Source organism: Lepus europaeus, chromosome 3 (genome assembly GCF_033115175.1).
Source record: "Lepus europaeus isolate LE1 chromosome 3, mLepTim1.pri, whole genome shotgun sequence".
In the NCBI taxonomy this organism is placed as follows: Eukaryota; Metazoa; Chordata; class Mammalia; order Lagomorpha; family Leporidae; genus Lepus; species Lepus europaeus.
In genome coordinates, this window is record NC_084829.1 from 15,756,178 (window position 1) to 15,777,007 (window position 20,830).

The 20,830-nt window shown below is 42.2% G+C and overlaps 1 long non-coding RNA gene across 5 annotated transcripts in view; it reads left to right on the forward strand.

Moving 5' to 3' along the window:
- The window catches only part of LOC133754187 (uncharacterized), a 65,174-nt gene extending 44,498 nt beyond the window's left edge, over nucleotides 1–20,676 (forward strand). For 2 of the 5 annotated variants that reach the window (XR_009865166.1, XR_009865167.1), the window contains 4 exons: nucleotides 4,264–4,467; nucleotides 9,003–9,098; nucleotides 11,113–11,153; nucleotides 12,818–20,676. This is a non-coding gene — a long non-coding RNA (uncharacterized LOC133754187). The remainder of the gene's footprint in view (nucleotides 1–4,263; nucleotides 4,468–9,002; nucleotides 9,099–11,112; nucleotides 11,154–12,817) is intronic. The other 3 variants (XR_009865165.1, XR_009865168.1, XR_009865169.1) reach the window with 2 other exon arrangements.
- Nucleotides 20,677–20,830: the final 154 nt, after the last annotated feature.

Below are 20,830 nucleotides of genomic sequence, written 5' to 3' on the forward strand. Positions count from 1 at the left end.
TGATCTTTGTTGATTTTATATCCTGCCACTTTGCCAAACTCTTATGAGTTGCAATAGTCTCTTCATGGAATCTTTTGGGTTCCCTATGCATAAAATATCATCAGCAAATAGGGATAGTTTGACTCTTCGTTCTCTATTTGTATCTCTTTGATTTCTTTTTCTTGCCTAATGGCTCTGGCTAAAATTTCCAGGACTAAATTAAATAGCAACTGTGAGAATGGGCATCCTTGTCGGGTTCCAGATCTTAATGGGAATGCCTCCAATTTTTCCCCATTCAGTAGTATACTGGCTGTGAATTTTTTTATAAATTGTTTTGATTTTGTTGAGGAATGTTCCTTCTATACCAAGTTTGCTTAAGGTTTTCATTATAAAAGGATGTGGAATTGTATCAAATGCATCTATTGAGATAATCATATGATTTTTGTTCTGCCCATTAATGTGGTTAATCACATTTATTGATTTTTGGGTGTTGAATCATCCCTGCATACAAGAAATAAATACTACTTGGTTCAAGTGAATGATTTTTCTGATATGTCATTGGATTCAATTGGCTAGTACTTTGTTGAGGATTTTGCATCTACATACATCAGCAATATTGATCTACAGTTCTCTTTCTCTGTTGTATCTGGCTTAGGAATTAAAGTGATGCAGGTTTGATAGAAGGAATTTTGGAGGATTCCCTCCTTTCAATTGTTTTGAATAACTTGATAAGGATTGGAATTAGTTCTTATTTAAATGTCTGGTAGAATTAAGCAGTGAAGCTATGGGGATCTGGGCTTATCTTTGTTGGAAGGGTTTTTATACTGATTCAATCTCTGTATTGATTATTGGTCTGTTTAGGTGTTCTGTGTCTTCATGACTCAATTGAGGTAGATTGTATGTATCCAGGAATCTATCCATTTCTTCTACATTTCCTGATTTGTTGGCATATAGCTCTTTGTAGCATTCCTGATGATTCTGTTTATTTCTGTGGTATCTATTGTTACATTTCCTTTTTCATCTCTGATTTTGTTGATTTGGGTTTTCTCCCTTTTTTTTCTTGGGTAGTTGGGCCAGTGGTGTATCAGTTTTGCTTATTTAAAAAAAACAGTTCATTTTATTGGTCTTTTGTATTTTTGTTGCAATTTTGTTAATTTCTTCCTTAATTTTAGTTATTTCTTTCGTCCTTCTAATTTGGGGTTTGGTTTTTTTTTTAGGTCCTTGAGATGCATTGACAGCTCATTTGGTGAATTTCCAGTTTCTTGGTGTAGGCACTAATTGCTATAATCTTCCCTCCTAACACTGCTTTTGTTTCATCCTGTAAATTTTGATTTGAGGTACTGTCATCTTCATTCATTTCCAGAAAATTTTAAATTTCTCTTGATTTCTTTTACAACCTGCTCTTCATTTAGGAGAAATGTGTTTTCATATGTTCTTGAGATTCTTGAGCTGTTAGTTTAGATTCATTCCATTGTGATCAGAGAAGGTACATGGTATGATTTTGATTTTTTAAAATTTGCTGAGCCTTACTTTATGGCCTAGTATATGGTCTGTCCTGGAGGAAGTTCTGTGCACTGCTAACAAGAATGTATTTTGCAACTGTGGAGTGAAAAGCTCTGAGGATATCGGTTAGGTCCATTTGGTACATAGTGTCAATTAGCTCTGTTGTTTCCTTGTTGACTTTCTGTCTGGGTGTTCTATCCATGGATGAAAGTGGAGTGTTGAAGTCCCCCATTACTAATATATTGGAGTTTATGTCTCCCTTTGGGTCCATTAACAGATCATTTAAATAGCCAGGTTCCTTGTAATTGGAAGTATACATTTATTATAGTCACATCTTCCTGTTGTGTTGGTCCCTTAATCATTATATAGTGTCCTTCTTTGTCTCTTAACAGTTTTTGTGTTAAAGTCTATTTTGTCTGATATTAGGATGACTTCACCTGCCTTTTTTATTTTAACCCCATTCACATGGGATATCTTTTACCATCCTTTCACTTTCAGTCTACGTGTATCTTTGTTGGTGAGATGTGTTTCTTGAAGGCAGAAAATACGCCGGTCTTGTTTTTTAATCCCTTCGTCAGTCTGTACCTTAACTGGAGAGGTGAAGCCATTTATATTCAAAGTAACTTGATAAGTAGCTTCTTGATATTGCCATTTTTCTGTGAATATTCCTATTGTTTACTTTGGATTTCTTTTGTATTTTAACTGGTGGATTTTCTGTCTTTGCATTCTCTCATGATGGTGGGTTTCTGTCTGTGTTCCTGTGTGTAGCACATCCTTTCATCTTTTTGTAAGGCTGGATGAAAAATTTTTCAATTTCTTTTTGTTATGGAAGGTCTTTATTTCACCTTTATTTATAAATGAGAGCTTTGCATGCTACAATATTCTGGGTTGAAATTTTTTCTCAAGATTTGGACTATATCTTGCCATTGTGTTCTAGCCTGTAGGGTTTCTGTTGAGAAGCCTGCTGTGAGTCTAATTCAAGATCATCTGAAAGTTATCTGGCATTTCTGTTGTGCAGTTTAGAATCTTTTCTTTATGCTTTACTGTAGAAAGTTGGACAACAATGTGTCACAGTGAATATTTTTTACGGTTATATCTGTTAGGAATTCCATGATTCCTGTACTTGGACTTTCCTTTCTCCAAGTTAGGGAAGCTTTCTGTAATTATTTCACTAAGTAAATCTCCTATTCCATTCTTTTTTAAAAAAATATTTTTATTCATTTGAGAGGTAGAGTTAGAGACAGTGAAAGGGAGAGATATGAAGAAAGGTATTCCTTCCACTGGTTCACTTACCAAATGGCCAAGAGCTTCCTTTGGGTCTCCCACGTAGGTGCAGGGGCCCAAGGATGTGGGCCATCTTTTCCTGCTTTCCCAGGCCATAGCAGAGAGCTGGATTAGAAGAAGAGAAGCCCAGACTAGAACCAGTGCTCACATGGGATGCCTGCACCACAGGTGGAAGATTGATCCACTGTGCCACAGTGCTGGTTCCTATTCCTTCTCTTTTCACTCCTCAGGCATTTCTAAGACCTGTGTGTTGGATCATTTGATAGTATCCCATGTATCTCTGTTTTTAAGTTTTCTAGTTTCTTCTTCCTGTTTTTTGTCTGCTTGTAAAATTTCCAGAGATTTTTCTTCTAGCTCAGATATTCTTTCTTCTGCTTCACCAACTCTGTTGTTAAGGCTTTCCACTATATTTTTGATTTATTGAATTCTTCATTTCTAGTATTTCATTTTGAATTCTTTAAAATCTCAGTTTAATGGGGAAAATTTTCATTCATATCATATGGTTTTTTTTAGCTTGCAGATTTACTTCTGATTACTTTGAGTAATCCTATGATTAGCTTTTTGAATTCCATTTCTGGCGTTTCCTCAATATCTTCATCTTCACATTCTAATATTGAAATGTTGTACTCCTCGTTGTGGTCATAATGTCTTACTCTTATTTCTTGATTTTTTTGCATTTATTTTTAGGCATTTTTAGAATTTTTTCATCTGATGGCTTTTTTTTTTTTTTTGACAGGCAGAGTTAGACAGTGAGAGAACGAGAAAGCTCTTCCTTCTGTTGTTTACCCCCCAAAATGGCCACCATGGTTGGCGCGCTGAGCTGATCCGAAGCCAGGAACCAGGTGCTTCCTCCTGGTCTCCCATGCGGGTGCAGGGCCCAAGCACTTGGGCCATCCTGCACTGCCTTCCCAGGCCACAGCAGACAGCTGGACTGGAAGAGGAGCAACCGGGACAGAATCTGGTGCCCCAACTGGGACTAGAACCCAGGATGCTGGCGCCACAGATGGAGGATTAGCCTAGTAAGCCGCGGCGCCAGCCTATCTGATGGCTTCTTATCTTTGAGCTATTCCTTTGTGGCTAGTGGAATGTTTATGCTTTCAGTGAATACCAAGAGGTGTGTGGTAGTTATGGTCAGAGTTCTTGTCAATGCTCCAGGAGTGAGTATCCCCTGTAACAACTAAATTGGGTGTGGTGGCTCTCCTATGGCTAACTGGATGGAGAGGAATGGTCACCTCTGTTGGTGTAACCATTCCTTCTCCAGGCTGAGGAGTGCCCAGATGGTAGTCCACAGTGTGTTCAGCACTCATCTGTACTGCCGCATAAACTGTACGTATGATCTGCACAGCCCCTCCTGTGAGCACAGTTCCTTCTGCTCTGAGCTGATCTAGGCAACCAAGGAGCTCTGAGACTGTGCAGCACCATTCAGTGACTGCCCCGAAACCCAGGTACACTTTGTTTCCTCTCATGCAATCACTCACTGTGTTTTCTTGGTCTCAGCACCCAGGGCTCTCAGGGTCAAGGAGTGCAAGTGGAGCCACTCTGTCCCACTAAGCCTGTCCTGACCACAGAGGGATGGAGGTGGTCCCAGGGCTTCTGTCCACATGTGTGCCAGCCTGCTGGATCAAGTCCTGTCTTCCCAACCAGATTTGATGCCAGTGGAGTACACAGGTTTTTCTCTCTGATAAGATCTCTGGATCACAGGTAGGCACAATACCCACAATACCCATGATTGTGCTGGGTTCATAGGATAGTCCTGCAGGTGGCACTTCCCTTCTGTAGGGATGGCTCTCCCTCCCCTTGCTTTGCAGGGTGGATGCAGCTGGCATGGTGGAGACTGTCTCCATCAGTTGCTGTTGCAATTCTGGGGGTTCCCCCACTGACTGGAGAGTGACCCCAAAAATTGTGATGCACAGAAGCTGGGGTGGCTGCTACATGTTTATGTCCAAATATGGTTCCAGCCCTCCCACTCCTGGCTGCAGGTCACTGTTGTGGGAGGGAGGGAGGAAGAGAGGAGAGAGAGGGAAAGACTGCCTCCACCCCCCTGCCCTGGTGAGCAGTCACTCTACTCTCCTGAGGGATCTAAGCTCTCTCTCCAGCTATTTCAACAGTGGCAAAGGCCCACAAAGTCCAATCTCATCTGGTCTGCCAGTGCGGGCACCTTCTTTCCCAAATCCGAGATGCTGAGTCTTCTGTTGTCTCCCTGTACCCTGCATATGTCTGCATTTTCCACACAGGTCAGGGCTGTTTCTGGTGCTTTCACAGGATCTCCCCCTGCAGTTCCCTTGCAGCCTTACTCTGAGAGTACACTACTCCACTATTTTTATCTTAATTTCACCCCACATAAATCAGACTGCCCTGTTGCTATTCTGTCATGTCATCTTGGAACATCTGCTCCAACTCTGATTTTACGTTTTCTATATTTTTTTTTGGTCTAAAATTTCCAAAAATTTTTCTTCTAGTTCAGATATTCTTTGTTCTGCCTTGCCAAGTCTTCTGTTTAGGCTTTCCGCTACATTTTTTTATTTGATCTATTCAGTTCTTTATTTCTAATATTTCATTTTGATTTCTCTTTAAAATCTGAATTTCATAGGAAAAATTTTCATTTATGTCACATGGTTTTTCTTCGTGAATTTCCTTCTGATTGCTTTTGAGTAATCCTATGATTAATTTTTTGAATTCCATTTCTGGCATTTCCTCAGTGTCTTCGTTATCACATTCTAATATTGAAATGTTATTTTACTCCTTTGAGGGGGGTTACGGTATCTTATTTTTTGAATGTATGCATTTTTTTGGTATTTGTGGAGGTAATTTTTTTCCCACTCTGTGGATTAGTGGAATGTGTTTTCAGTGAATGCCGAAGTGTGTGGTGGGTAGCTCTGGTCAGTGCTCCAGGGTGGAACGAGTATCCAGCATAACACCAGAGTTGGGGTGGTAGCTCTCCTCTTATTAACAGAAGGGGGGTTGGTCATTGCTGTTGATGTCATCACTCCCTTCCTTTCTCTCCTTCAAGCTGAGCAATACCTGGGTATTTGTCCCCAGTGTGTTCAGTGCTCATCCGTGTGAATGATCTGCACAGTCCTCCCTCTGAGCATTGTTCCAGCTGCTATGAGCTGTCCCGAGAGTGTGGCTATACTCTGCCCTCTCTCAAGCAGTCACAGTGTTTTCACATTCTCCTTGATTGTGGGAGCCCTGGGTGCAGAGACAGAGTCCACTCCAACCCACTAGCTTGTCCTGTCTACAGAGGGACTGAAGGGTTCCCAGAGCAGCTGCCCATGTGTGTTTTGCTTGGGCCAATTGAGTCCGATTCCCCCAAGCCAGACTCAAAGCCTGTGGGGAATGTGAATTTTTCCTTCTGGTAAAATCCCTGGATCAGAGACCTGCACAATACCTGTCATCCCTAGCCCTAGCTGGGTGGGTACAAGAGTCCCCATGGGCAGTACTTAACTTTGTAGGGATGGTCCCACTCTCTGCCCATTGCTGGGTGGGTACAGTGGAGCTGGTGTTGCCACATTAACAAGGTTGGGGCAGACCCCCACCAGATGACTTGAACTGCTGTGGTTGCCCCTGCCAGCGGTCCCTACTAGCTGGTGGGCGCTGGTATGGAGGGCGAAGAAGTGGAGAGAGAGATGCATGCCCTTTTTTCCTTCCTCCCCTTGGGTCAGCAGTTGCCAAACTCCCCTGAGGGTTCTGGGTTGGAATCAGACACGGCGCAGTCTACTAGACTCTCGCCAAATCCGGCTGCTGGGTCCTTTGTTGTCTTCCTACTCATTTCTGTGCATCTGCACCTTCTCCTCAGCTCCAGGCCATTTCCAAGGCTTTCACAAGACCTCCCACTGCAGTTTTTCCCTGAGTGTACCTTCTCCACTTTTTTTCCTGCTCAGTTCTTGAAGCCTAGAGCAGACCTCCCTGTCACTATTCTACCACCTTGCTTTCCTCAAACATGTTCTGTGTATGTGGTATTTGTCTCCATTTGGAAGGAAGTAATGAATTTAGAACTCCTCCCAGTAAATTTATATTCACATTGGCTTAGACATAAAAGAGCAGGTCTCATCAGGACCTGAAACACAGCCTGGTGCTTTTTCAGATAACACAGTGTGGGAATGTGGGTAGGAATGGAAGATTGAGGAATATGCTTGTCATGGAATGGAACCTAGAAACACACAGCTGCTTAGGAGCAGCAAATCAAAGTAGCAGAGAGAGAGATCTGAATTCCATTGTTTCAAACCTATAGGGGAAAAATCCCCAAAACCACTTCTAGGAATCTGTAACCCTACTGGTGTGAAGTATTATACGATGACAAATCAGGGGAAGTGTGTATGTCTGGTAGTGAGGAATTCCTAATTTCCCAGAGGATGGAGGCATGCAGGCAGTTTATGAAAGCCCCCTTCGAGGTAGCATTGCTTGGGAATAGGAGAGTTCAGTGATATTTCCCACTGATCATAACCTGAGCTTTTCTGTAGGACCATGAATTTGAATAGTACTTTACTTTCTCTCCTAGAAAATCCCATTGTCCCTCCCAAATCTGCAAATCTGTACATATGTGTTTTCCAAGAATTCTTCATCATTCCATATAAAGCTTTAGCAAGCATCTGTCAACAAAGGCATGCTCCATCCACCTGTGTGAAAATGTTCTCAGACAGCCATGCATAGCTTTATATTATTCACTTACTTGCAGTTTTCTAAATTAAACTGGGCTCCAAAGACTTCAATGGAAGTGAGAGGGCAGGCAACTCACTCTGCCACTGTTGGAATAAGGAGATACCTTTTGCCCATTCAAGAGGTGTGGAAATGCCTGCATCTCTGTATTCTGTATTTATCTCTGTATTCTGTTAGCCTCTTGAATGCAGAAAACTTGGCTGAGGGACCCACTTACTAATGGCGGTTACCATGGAGTGAAGGATTGAGCTAAAGTAGAAGGCTCTCTCCTCAGGCGGCTGTTCTGTCACTCTGGAGTTTTATGCTTTCTGTTCAACCCTTTGTCAGAGTTTTGTTTCTGGTCCCTTCACTTTCCTCCATCTCTATCTCCCTACCCTCAATTATACATATTATACACTCTTTGGCCCCTATCTCTTCTTCCAACACTTCTTCCTCCTGCTGTCTGCCTAGGTATATCAGGCTTATGGCTGTGAGTGCTGAAATCCTGCCTGAATCCCGACATTTTTATGTACCTTTCCACTATAGTATGATAGTTATGTAACAACTAGACTGGGGTGCTATTTGCCCGTATGTTTGGATAATCTTCATTCTTGATATCTTTGTGAATATTTCTAGATAAGTTTAACATATGAACAGGTGGACCTTGTAAAGGAAACTACTGAGGATTGGATAGAGCAAAAGGGCTGACCCCTCTACCCTTGCTGCCTTAGAGCTGAGACATTAGATTTCCCCCTAAAATTCTGCTAGAATTTTTACCAGTGACTCTCCTGTTTCCTAAACCATCAAATGGAAGTCATCATACATGGGAGCCTCTTAAATAGCTCGAGAATGCCAGTATCTGAACATTATCTTTTATATTCTACCAATATAGGTAAATGATGGATGGATGGTTAAGTAGATATATACATCTGGAGATGTCTGCAATCTATTGGTCTACTTACATTGACATTCCTGACCAAAAAAAGCAGTCAGAAGTCTTTTGAGAACCCTTAGGACCCTGCATTGTCAGGAGTGTGGTTTTGTAAAGTTGACTGAAACTGCATCTGAACACACAGGCCTGCTGGGTAGATAAAGCAAATCACTGAAGAAGACAATGAACACAACAAAGCAGAGGACAAAGAAATGCTGTCTCTCAATTTTATTAGTACATGACTTATATTTTGAAGATATAATCATCTGTCTTGGCCTTTTAAATTTACTTTGAAAGCATGTCTTGTTTCCCAGAAAATATCTTTCCCAATGAAGCATCAGTGTCTTATTTCCCCTTAGCCCTGCATCATCTCTGACCACCCACAAATAATTAACTACATCAGGAAGCTATCTTTGTGGAGTGGATAGAGCAGCATGGTTGTTAGACAACTATCCCAAGAGTTAAAGCAGTAAATTGAATGTCAGTATCCTTAGATATTTATAATCCACATATACATGTTGGGAAAAAGAAATCTGTTTCAATGGTCTTGTTTCTCACAAAAGTACAGAAGAACTTCCATTGTCAAATCCTAGATTTGCCAGAGTGATGTGGTATTTTGAAAGTTGGGGATTCTTTAACTGTGTCATTCTCATCCATTTCCCTCCACCAGAAGTTTCTGGGAAAGGACAGGAACCTTCAAAACCATATACCTCCTTAAATGCCATGCCATCTCTTTAAATGGAGTGGAACCAAGATGGGTAAAAAGGTATGTGATTTCCCAGTGTTATTAAATTTATCATTTGCTCTCTTCAGGAAACAGCTTGAGAATAGTGACTTTCCTGAAGTCCATGGTCTTTTGTCATTGGTCACAATGCCCTGGATTCCCTAATGTTTGATTTTTCCTTGGAACAAGAAACATATGACCACTGTTACTACTACCTTCAGGGGGATCTACACTTGGTGGTGGGGGGTCATTATGACATCACATTTGATTATTGTGAGGCTGATGCTGGAGAGACACTAACTGGGATTCCCAATGCCAGCCTTAATCCATTTCACACGCACAAGTCTGTGGTTACAAACTGCATCAGATCCTTCCTTGAACATTTGAGGGAACTGAGGGTCAGGGCAGTAAAGAAGCTTGCCAAGGTGACACAGATGAGTGGCATTGGAATCTCCTAACGGTAAGGTCCTCACAGCATTCTGTGTTTCTGTATTTCATAAAATGTTAGCAGAGGAACAATTCTTCTTCACTCAAGTTTCATCATGCAAAACCAATTGGCATATACTATTGCAAATGTGAGTGATTCCAAGTAGTTGACCAACAAGATAACCTAAACTATGGAATTTTATTGGAAAAAAAGGCCACAGGTATCTCTGATGATGGAGAAAGGAGGAGAAACACCCCAGATACTTCAGTGTAAGAATGAATATTGGATGCCAACTTCCTGACATATTCTTGGCTCTCCTGGTGTTGGTACATGTCACAATTTTTTTTTTGACAGGCAGAGTGGACAGTGAGAGAGAGACAGAGAGAAAGGTCTTCCTTTTGCCGTTGGTTCACCCTCCGATGGCCGCCGCGGTAGGTGCGCTGTGGCCGGCGCACCGCGCTGATCCGATGGCAGGAGCCAGGTGCTTATCCTGGTCTCCCATGGGGTGCAGGGCCCAAGAACTTGGGCCATCCTCCACTGCACTCCCTGGCCACAGCAGACATGTCGCAATTTTTATAACTTGTACCCAAATATCTGAACCTGAGTAGCTTACATAAAGCTTTGCTGTGCATAATTCTGAAAGCCGGGGTGTCCAGGATTGGGCAGTCAATGATAGGCAGTCCTGCTGCCTCATCTCATGACAGAAAGTGGAGTGTCACTGGAGGGGAGTGAAGAAGGCAAACAGCAGGAGTCAGCCTGGCCTTATCCCAACCTACTCTTGTGTTGACAAATCCAGTCCTAGAGGAGTGAGAACTCAATGATGGGAAAAATGTATTAATCTTTTATCAGTGTCCCATTGCCACGCCTGACACCCTCTACTCTTACAGAATTAAGGTTTCAACCCATGAACGTTTGGACTATTCAAACTAGAGCACCGTTTAACCCTTATCCATTTTTTGGGAGAAACATTTTATGGTTGACTTTTGTGACATGTAGGAGTCAAAGGATGGGGAAAAATTATGAAAATACTTTTGCACACAGAGTTTACTATAGAGATGATATGAAGGGCTGCTTGCAGACTTGAAGCACACCAAAATATCATGTAGTGAATAAATTTGGGAACAAGGATATCAACCCCTGAAAAATTTACTTCTGTAAGGTGGTTGGCCCCTGAGGCCAGGCATATTTAGTAAAAAGAAATAACAAAATGCCTCTGGTTGGATGTAGAAGTATGAGGTTTGGAATACCTAGCAGATATTAATGTCATAGGAATAAATATTGTTTCCATCTGGCTTCCAAGATCCAGGCAGGCTGGTCTTCAACTGCGAAAAGCACCATCATATTTAATAGGATGTGTAGTATCATACCTTTACTTTTCTTATAATAGCATATTGCCACCCAGTCAGTTTTCCTATACAGGTATATAATTGGTTGCCTCATAGCCGAAGGAAGGAGAGACTCCTCTCAAACTTTTCTTTATCACCAACTCATTAATAGGAGAGATGCAAAAAATGGACCAGTGTTGGTTTAGTTGTAGAATTCATCTGCTGCACAGTCAGTTGTAATTTCATTTGATTGATTTGATATTCTGTATTTGGTTTTGACCCTCCTTTTATCTTATCTTGATAGGTTTGGGAGGAAGGCCCTGTCTTGCTTGCTTGAAAGATCAGGTAAGTGTGGAACAAAGGCATCGAAGCCAAAGCCCTGACACCAGGAGCATTCCTGGGGTTGCCGAGGGCATTGTTCATAGGGGAAGTAGAAAAACCAGGCTTCTCTTCATCCTGACTCTGCTTTCACATTGTTTGTTGCTGTTAGACATATTGTGCAGCATTAATCTTCACAGCACTAGGGACAGGAATAGTTACTCTCAAACTCATATGCTGTGGGGCACCTCTGTCTTTGGGGTTGGGCAAAGTCCTTTGCCTGCTCCACCTGAGACTCTTGGATCAGACTGGGCAAGGACATAGCATGAATAGAATTGGAAGATATCTAAACTGACTTCAACTGCCCAACTCTTGAGGAAGCAGGTAATGTAGCCATTTCTCTACACTCTCAGTGGTGGGGACAGTCTCTTTGAAACTATAGTAGGGATTACAACGTTAATATGTCAGTTGTAACCTTTCCTAGTTTTCACCCAAGTGATGGAAAAACTAATATTTAATGTAGGCCGGCGCCGTGGCTCAACAGGCTAATCCTCCGCCTTGCGGCACTGGCACACCGGGTTCTAGTCCCAGCTGGGGCACCAGATTCTATCCCAGTTGCCCCTCTTCCAGGCCAGCTCTCTGCTATGGCCCAGGAAGCCAGTGGAGGATGGGCCCTGCACCCATGTGGGAGACTGGGAGAAGCACCTGGCTCCTGGCTTCGGATCAGCGCAGTGCACCAGCCGCAGCGGCCATTAGAGGGTGAACCAATGGCAAAAAGGAAGACCTTTCTCTCTGTCTCTCTCTCTCACTATCCACTCTGCCTGTCAAAAAAAAATTAATTTAAACATAGCCCTCCATGTATGTATTGTGCCACATCTGGAAAGTCAATGAACTATGCCTTAGACTATTTGTAGGATCATGTTTAGCCCTGTAAGTAACCCTGCCTCCTTAGAGTTCCACAGGAGCTCCAAGTCTACACTGGTCAGGAAGCCACTTCCACCTCTAGCTTGCAGAAGAAATCTGAAAGATTTGCTGAGTTGATGTGCCAACCACAAAGTCCAGTCCATTCTCCTTAACATTTGTGCATCACAATATATAGTATTGAATAGCATGGACATTAATATGCATCTGCATGATGTGTACATTGATATAAGATAGGAATAGTTCAACTGGAAGAATTTCCCTCCTTGAATAACCCCATTGCTAAATTAAGATAAAAATCTAGGCCAGCGCTGCGCCGCAGCTCAATAGGCTAATCCTCCGCCTTGCGGTGCCGGCACACTGGGTTTAGTCTCTGGTCGGGGCGCCAGATTCTGTCCCGGTTGCCCCTCTTCCAGTCCAGCTCTTTGCTGTGGCCCGGGAGGCAGTGGTGGACGGCCCAAGTTCCTGGGCCCTGCACCCGCATGGGATACTAGGAGAAGCACCTGGCTCCTGGCTTCGGATCAGCGTGGTGCACCGGCCGCAGCAGCCATTGGAGGGTGAACCAACGGAAAAGGAAGACCTTTCTCTCGGTCTCTTTCTCTCTCACTGTCCACTCTCCCTGTTAAAAAACAAAACAAAACAAAACAAAAAAAGAGATAAAAACCTGAAGAGTGGGAAGAGAAAGGAGAATGCATTCAAGTATTTTTTATGCAAATGATTGTGTTTTATTTGATGGCATCAATATTTTACAAATAAATTTTGGATTGCAGGTTAAAACAAATAGAGCCCAGATTTCACTTCCAGCAGGCTTCTATGACCAGGGAGTCCCAGATCACAAAGAAAAACACAGACAAGATGGGAGAAGCCAAGAAGATAAAGTGAAAAAACAAAACAAAACAAAGACTATGGGACATATGAGAGAAGCCAGACACCACTGTCTCCAACCACAAGGCATAGCAAGTTGCTGCTGTGAGCCTTCATCTATACAGGCTAAGGTAGGAAAAAAAACTGCACACCCCACTCCTCACAATTTTAGCTAAGATGGAATTTCATAAGCACCCAGTGGTTTTTTTTTTCCTTCAGCCTGGAGAGCTAATTGAGATCTGAGTAACTACCAGGCATGGAGTAGGGAAGCTACCTTGCTTCCTTCCCCTCTGCCAATCCCACAAAGTACCGTATTTACCCAGCACATCTGTGTTCTCCAACCAACATTATCCTCAGAGACAGAGCAGTGGACTGATCCCTCAGTTGTGAGAGATTTTCTTGCATCCACCCCAGAGTTATGCTCATTCACTCTATGTGGGAAGCAGCCCATAAAAAAATCTGCTCTCACCTGGCAGATCAGGGTAATGACCCCACTAACACCAGGACTGGAACAATTTGTTCTAAACTTCTTGGTGCCACTGGAATCTACCCAGTGGACATAGGGAATAACTTACCTGTACTCCACCACTCTGGGTTCATACCTGCCAGAGTAAAATGTCCTTTCTACCTTGGAGTCACCCTGCAGGATCAGAACAGGATCCAGCTTCACATCCCCTGGTCCTGAGATTGTTGTCATTATAAACCACAACACCAGTTAGACTCACCACGCAGAACCTGAGGAAGGCTCCATCCATATCACACAGTTCTAGAATCATAGTAATTGGTACCATAAGCTCAGGTATAACTCAGGCTTGCCAGGAGGACAAGGGGGCAGCCACTCCTGTCTCCTTCAGTGATAAGAACAAGATCCTGGCTATCAAATTTGCCAGAGACTGACCTCTCTGTGGACCAAAAATATACATCCTAGGAAACCCCTATTCATCTCAATGCCGCACCTCTACCCCAAAAATCTGCAGCAAACTAGTCCACTGGGTCCCTATTAGACACAGCTGACATTAAGAAAATCAGATTACATTCATGGGCTCATCTAGAACCAAAGTCACAGCAACAAGCCAAGTATACCCTGCACACCAGCTAAACCATAAACTATCCCATTAAAAATACTCCATAAAAAAGAAAGGATAATTGTACCAGATGGGGTGATGTGTCAACATAGGGACACAGGAGATATGCAGAATATCTCCAAAGGAACACAATACTCAAGAATTCAGTCCTAAACTGAAGGAAATATATGAATTGACACAGAGCATTCAAAATAATGAGTATAGAGAAATTTAATTAGATGCAGGAAAATGTAGCTATAGAACTCAGCAAGAAGAAACAAATAGGGGTTTTGGTTATGAAATCTTCAACCAGTGAAATTAAATAATTGAGAGCTTACTAAGTAGAATAGACCAATGGGAGGAAATAATTTCTGATCTTAAAGACAAGACTTTGGAAACAACCCAATCAAAAATGAAAAAAATCTACACATAACAGGGGATACCATTAAATGACCAAATATTCATATTATAGTTATTCCTAAAGGAGAAGAAAAGGAAAAAGCCATTGAGAACCTCCTAAATGAAACAACTGAAAATTTCCAAGGTCTTGAAAGAGACATGGACGTCCAGATACCAAAAGCTCCAAGGACCCCAAGCAGACTCAACTGAAAATAGAAATTGCCAAAAGGTAAAGATTAGTAGAGTCTAAAAACAGGAAGAGTAATCTGTAAATTATATATAAAGGAAAACCAATTAGATTAATATCAGACTTCTCAGTAGAAACCCTACAGGCCAGAGTAGAATGGGATGATATATTCAAGGTTTCAAAAGAAAAGAAAATCCAACCAAGAATGTTATATCCAGTGAAGCTATCCTTCAAAAGTGAAGGAGAAATAAAGTATTTTCTAGATAAGCAAGAGCTGAGAGAATTCACCCCACCAGAACAGCCTCAACTCTCAAGTTAGAAGACACAGACTGGCTGAATGGATTAAAAACAAAACCCATTACTTACTGCCTACAAGAAACATCTCACCAACAAAGATACACACAGACTGAAAGTGAAAGGATGGAAAAAGATATTCCATACTAAAAAAAAGCTGGTGTAGCCATCCTAATATCAAAATAGACTTTAACACAAAAACTGTTAAGAGATAAAGAAATGATTAAAGGATCAATTCAATAGAAAGATATAATGATTATAAACATGCACCTAATTACAGGGCACCTGGCTAATTAAAAAGAAGTATTAAGGGACTTAAAGGGAGACTTAGATGCCAATACAATAGTAATGGGGAATTCAAAACCCCACTTTCTGCAATGGACAGATCAAGCAGAAAATCAGCAAGGAAACAGATTTAATTGACACTGTAGACCAAATGGATTGAGCTGATTTCTACAGAATTTTTCATGCTACAGTTGAAGAATACACCTTCTCACCAGTGCATGGAACTTTCTCTCAGATTGACCACATACTAGGCCATAAAGCAAGTTTCACCAAATTAAAAAAAAAAATCATACCATGTATCTTCTTGGACCACATGGAATGAAGCTGGAAATCAGCAACACAGAAATCTCTACAACATGTGCAAACACATGGCAACTGAAAAACATGCTCCTGATGTGACAGGGCAACCTAAGAAATTTGCAAAAATTTGTAACTTAAAATTTTTTCCACAGGACATATGATTCCTCGATATAGTTAGATTTGCCTAACCGCGTTGGAGCAGAAACTGTTCCTTGAGACAAAAAAAGTTACAAATGCGGTCTGCTCATCTGGATGTAACCTGCATATTTCTTGCTTCTGTCCTTTGGCTTGCTTGCTTCTTTCATAATGACCAAGGCCACCAGGATGTGGTTTCTGCCTTTAAAATTGCCACACAATTGCAACTTGGGGCTGTTTTCTGTGGACTATGCTCTGTCAGTAGGCAGTCACCAGCTGGCTAATAATGACTCCTAATTTGACCTGAAAAGTCTCTCTGTGTTTTAATCTCTGAACCCCACAACATTTGGAGGCCCCAGCGAGATCTTCCCCTGTCTCTCTTGGAACAGTGGAGCTAGCTCTGACACTATGGTGTAGCCCAAGGAAGAGGCTCAGAGGGAAGCCACTGAGAGATGTTTCTTGGCCCTGGGCTGACTTCTCACACTTTCACACAGTTTCTTGGAGTCTTTGCTAAATTTAAGTCAAAAGAGTCATCTGACACCTCACTGGTGAGTAGAAATCATTTTTCCTAGTTTCTGGTCTGTGGGTTGACCTGTCTGCAGTTGTTGGGTGACTAGAAACAGCATTACTTCCACAACCAGGTCTGAGTTCGAGACACCATCTCAGATTCTGGTCTTGGTTGAGTCTAATTTGTGTAAGGGGTTGTTTGTTCCTTCTGTTTTGGTGTGTTGGTGTTGTCATAGAGATGGGGCAAGAATCACCCCTCCCTGCTGATCTACCTTTGGGCTATATCTTAGCAGCACACTCTTTGACTTTACTAAAATTATCTAAGTCTTTTGGTTTTTACTTTAAATGCTTTTGATTCCCAGTTCTTCTGTGCATGAGAAGGGCCTACCTTTGACATCTGGTGGCTGCCAGAGGAACTATTAATCTTTCTATATAGCTCTGCAGGTCCATAATATGATTTGTGGGAAGCCTGCCTATCCTGACTAGATCCTGTATATTGAGATCTGGATAGATTTCTTTTCTAATCCCTCATCTTGATTAAAAGCTTGCCCCCCCCCAAAAAAGGTAAAAGTGCTTGAGAAGCATCACATGCTTCTGGCCAAGTCAAAGAGGAAGGGGCCCTTATCTCCTGTTATACAGGGCACCCCCAGAGGACCTGGCCCCTATGGAGCTGGTGCCTCGGCCTCAGCGACTCCTGACTCTTTTCAGGCAACAAATGATGGCAAGGGAGAACTTTGACCTGTCAGTCCTCCTCACATGTGGAGTGAGTCAACATATCACTGGCAGCCGCAGGAAGCACTAAGCTCTTCCTTTATGAAAGGTTGCCTCCCTTCTAGGAGGGGACAGGCCCCCTTTTATGGTTTATGCTCCCTTTTCTACTAGTGACCTATACAACTGGAAATAACAAAACACCTCATTTTTCAGAGAAGCCACAGGGCTTAATTTCTCTTCTTGATTCTATTTTTACTCACCAGCCAACCTGGGACAGCTGCCAGTAGCTCCTTCAGACTCTTTTTAACTCAGAAGAGAGAGAAAGTACATCTTGCAAGAGGGCCAAAAATTGGTCCTGGGCCCCGACAGGCAGCCTATCTCTGAACCCATCAGACTGGAGAGAGTATTTCCCCTTAGCCACCCTGATTGGGACCCAAATGATGATAGAGGTAAGGAGGCTTTTGCTCGGTATCACCAGGTTCTCATAAGGGGGTACACACAGCAGCAACAAAGAAGCCCACTAATTTATCTACAGTAAATGAGACCATCCAAAAGATGGATGAGTCTCCGATCACATTTGAGTGCCTCTTTGAGGCACACTGTGTATACATCCCCATAGACCCAGAGCCCTCTGAAAATAGCCATGGTATTAATGTGATGTTTGTATCCCATTCGCCACCCAGTATTAGATATAAGCTATAAAGATAAAAAAGGGTTTGAGGGAAAGCTCCTTTCTAAATTGGTAGAGGTGGCTCAATGGGTCTACAATAATCGAGTTGGCCCTGTTACTACCCAGACCAAATAAGATGACCTGGAGTATGGCAGTGACCTTAAAAAAAAAAAAAAGACCCAGAGCTTGGGCCAGACAAGGGCCCACTAAGGTGGGATTGTCCTTAAGAAGGATCAGTGTGCCTACTACAAGGAAGCCTCAAAACTAACACTGGGTCAGGACTTACAAATAGTGGCCCCCCACTCACCGTGAGCTTTATTGTGGAGCCTCCTAGAGAGGTGGCTCTCCAATGCATGGATCACCCAATCCCAGGTACAGCTCCTAGACCCACCAAGAATCAAACTTCTAAAAAGTACTGCTTTAAATCCTGCCACTTTACTTCCTGATGATGACCCATTGAAGCCTTTCCATAAGTGTAAAGAGGTGATGGAATCCTTAAACATGCAGGTAGATCTGACCGACACCTGCTGAAAGACCCAGATGCTGTTTTGTTCACCAATTGGAGCAGCTTCATCTCCTAAGGAATAAGATATGCAGGTATAGCGATAGTTACATTCTCAGAAGTTATTTGGACCCAAGCATTAGGGCATGGAACTTCTGCTCAAAGGGCTGAGTTAACAGCACTAACTCAGACTTTAAGATGAACAGGGAAAAATCTGTTAATCTTTACATGGACAGCAAGTATGCTTTATATAATGCCACATGAACATGGGCAGTGGCAAAAAAGAGGGGCCTTCTAACATCTGGAGAAAAGCAGATAAAAAATGTATCCAAAATCTTAGCCTTGTTAAAAGCAGTGTGGCTACCTAGGAAAGTAGCCATCATTCACTGCAAGGGACATCAGAACTTAGAGTCCCCAGAGGCCAAAGGGAATACATTTATGAACAAAACAGTTCAGAAAACTGCCTTAAAACCAGTGTGGCCCTCCCAGATTCTCCCTGTTGCCCCTGTCCAAACTCTACAAAAGGCTCCTGGCTACACACACACACACAAAGTCAAAGGACAGTTGCTAGGGACTAAGATGAACTGTGAAGGATGGGTGTGCCTTCCTGATGAGAGGCCACTCCTCCCAATGGCTATCAGCCAAAAACTGATGGAACAAGTCCATCACAGCACCCATCTAGGAAGTACAAAATTAACTGAGTTACTGCAATGCCACTATTACATCCCTGGACTGGATCAGCAACGGGGCCAAGTCTCATCCTGATGTCATATCTGCACCCAGGTAAACCAGGGACAAAGAGGTGAGTTAGCCCAAGAGATACAGTTATGGGGAAAGGATCCAGGAGAACATTGAAAAGTGGACTTTACTGAAATATTACCTGGAAAATATTGTTACCATTATCTTTTAGATTTTGTTGACACATTTTCTGGGTGTGTGGAAGCCTACCCTACCAAGACAAACAGCTCAAGTAGTAGTAAAAATTAGTTTGAGAGTGTCCTCATATTTGGCCTCCCGCTAACAATGGGCTCCAACAATGGTCCCATGTTCATCGCTCAGGTGACTCAATTACTAACAAAGGTGTTAAGATAAATTAAAAGCTTTGTTGTGCCTGTAGACCACAGAGTTCAGGACAGGTGAAAAGGATAAATAGGACCTTAAAGAAAACTTTAACAAAATTGAAGCTAAAGACTGGTGAAAAATGGATGAGCCTCCCTCCCTTTGCCCTATTATGGTCACGGTGTACCCTTCATGTGAAAGGTCGAACACCCTATGAGATAATGTTTGAAAGGCCACCATTCCTACTCTCCAAACTAGGGGATGAACTGCTGTTGGAATTGGATAATGACTCCCTGAAGTTCTTTCCAGGCTCTTCAGGCAGACCTTCAACAACTGCACACCTTGGTAAAAGCCACGTGACCAGAACTCCCTCAGTTGATCTCTGGTGCTGATGCCTGCAATATCCAACTCGGGGAACTGGTGTAGATAAAAAACACAACTGCTCAACCCTAGAGGCGTGGTGGGCTGAACCTCTGCCTGTAATCTTAAACACACCAATAGCAGTTAAAGTAGCAGGAAAATGCCATTAAGATCCATCACATGCAGGTAAAAAAAAAAGCCTCACATCTGAAGCTGTGGAATGATGGATCACCAGCCCTACAGGAGACCTGCTACAGATCAGACTTTCCTGTGCTTCATAAGTATTTTAGTGTTTAACATACTAGCAACAGGGGAGAGTGAAGATTCACTTCACCCACACCAATTAATAAACTATAGTGGGAGCTGCGAAGGACTGGGGATTTCACTGTTATTGTGAAGAACTCCTCCTTCACTTCCCCCCTGGTTTCGATTTGACCTCTGTTCACTGTTTGGGTCCAGTAATGACAAAATTTGTAATCAAGGAAACCAGGACAGGGACCTATGCTATGCAGCAGGGCCTAAATCCCAGCTCTCCAACTATGGGAAAGAGTGGGCCAAAAAATCTATAAATCAGCTTAAATTTTCGCTAAACTGCTTGTCCGAGATAGCCCTACAAAACCAAAGGGGGTTAGATCTTTTGTTCCTAAAACCAGGCTTTAGAAGAAACACTGTTTTTTACTCACCACCTAGTGGTTAGCATAGAAACAATTTAACACTAGTTCAAGAACAATTAGATCACACGAAAAAATTGGAGCCATTAGGAGAGTCAATGATTTGAATCCCAAATAAAACCAGTAGGGAATGTGATAGGGCAACTTAGGAAATTTGTTACTTAAAATTTTTTCCCCAAGATATAGCGTACCTTGGTAAGGTTACACTTGCCTAACTGCATTGGAGCAAAATTGTTCCTTTGAGACAAACAAGTTATAAATGTGGTCTGCTCATCTGGATGTAACTGACTTATATCTGGCTTCTGTACTTTGGCTTCATTGCTTGATAATAACCAAGGCCATCAGGATGGGATTTCTGCCTTTAAAATTGCCATACAATTGCAACTCGGGGCTGTCTTCTCTGGATTTGCTCTGTGAGAAGGCTGTTGCCAACTGGCTAATAAAGACTCCTAATTTGACCTGAAAACTCTCACTGTGTTTTAATTTCTGTACCTCACAACATTGAATAAACAGTAAGTCATAGAAGAAATCAAGTGAGAATTTCTGGAAACAAATGAAGATGACAACACAACATATTAAAAATATGGGATACAGAAAAAGCAGTGTTAAGAGGAATGTTTATACCAATGGGTGCCTACATCAAGAAATTGGAAAGGAACCAAATAAACAACCTATCAATCCATTTTAAGGATCTAGAAAAACAACAAACCAAACCCAGAACAAGTAGGAGAAAAATAATTTAGAGAAATCAAAACTGAATAAAAAAAAAGATCAG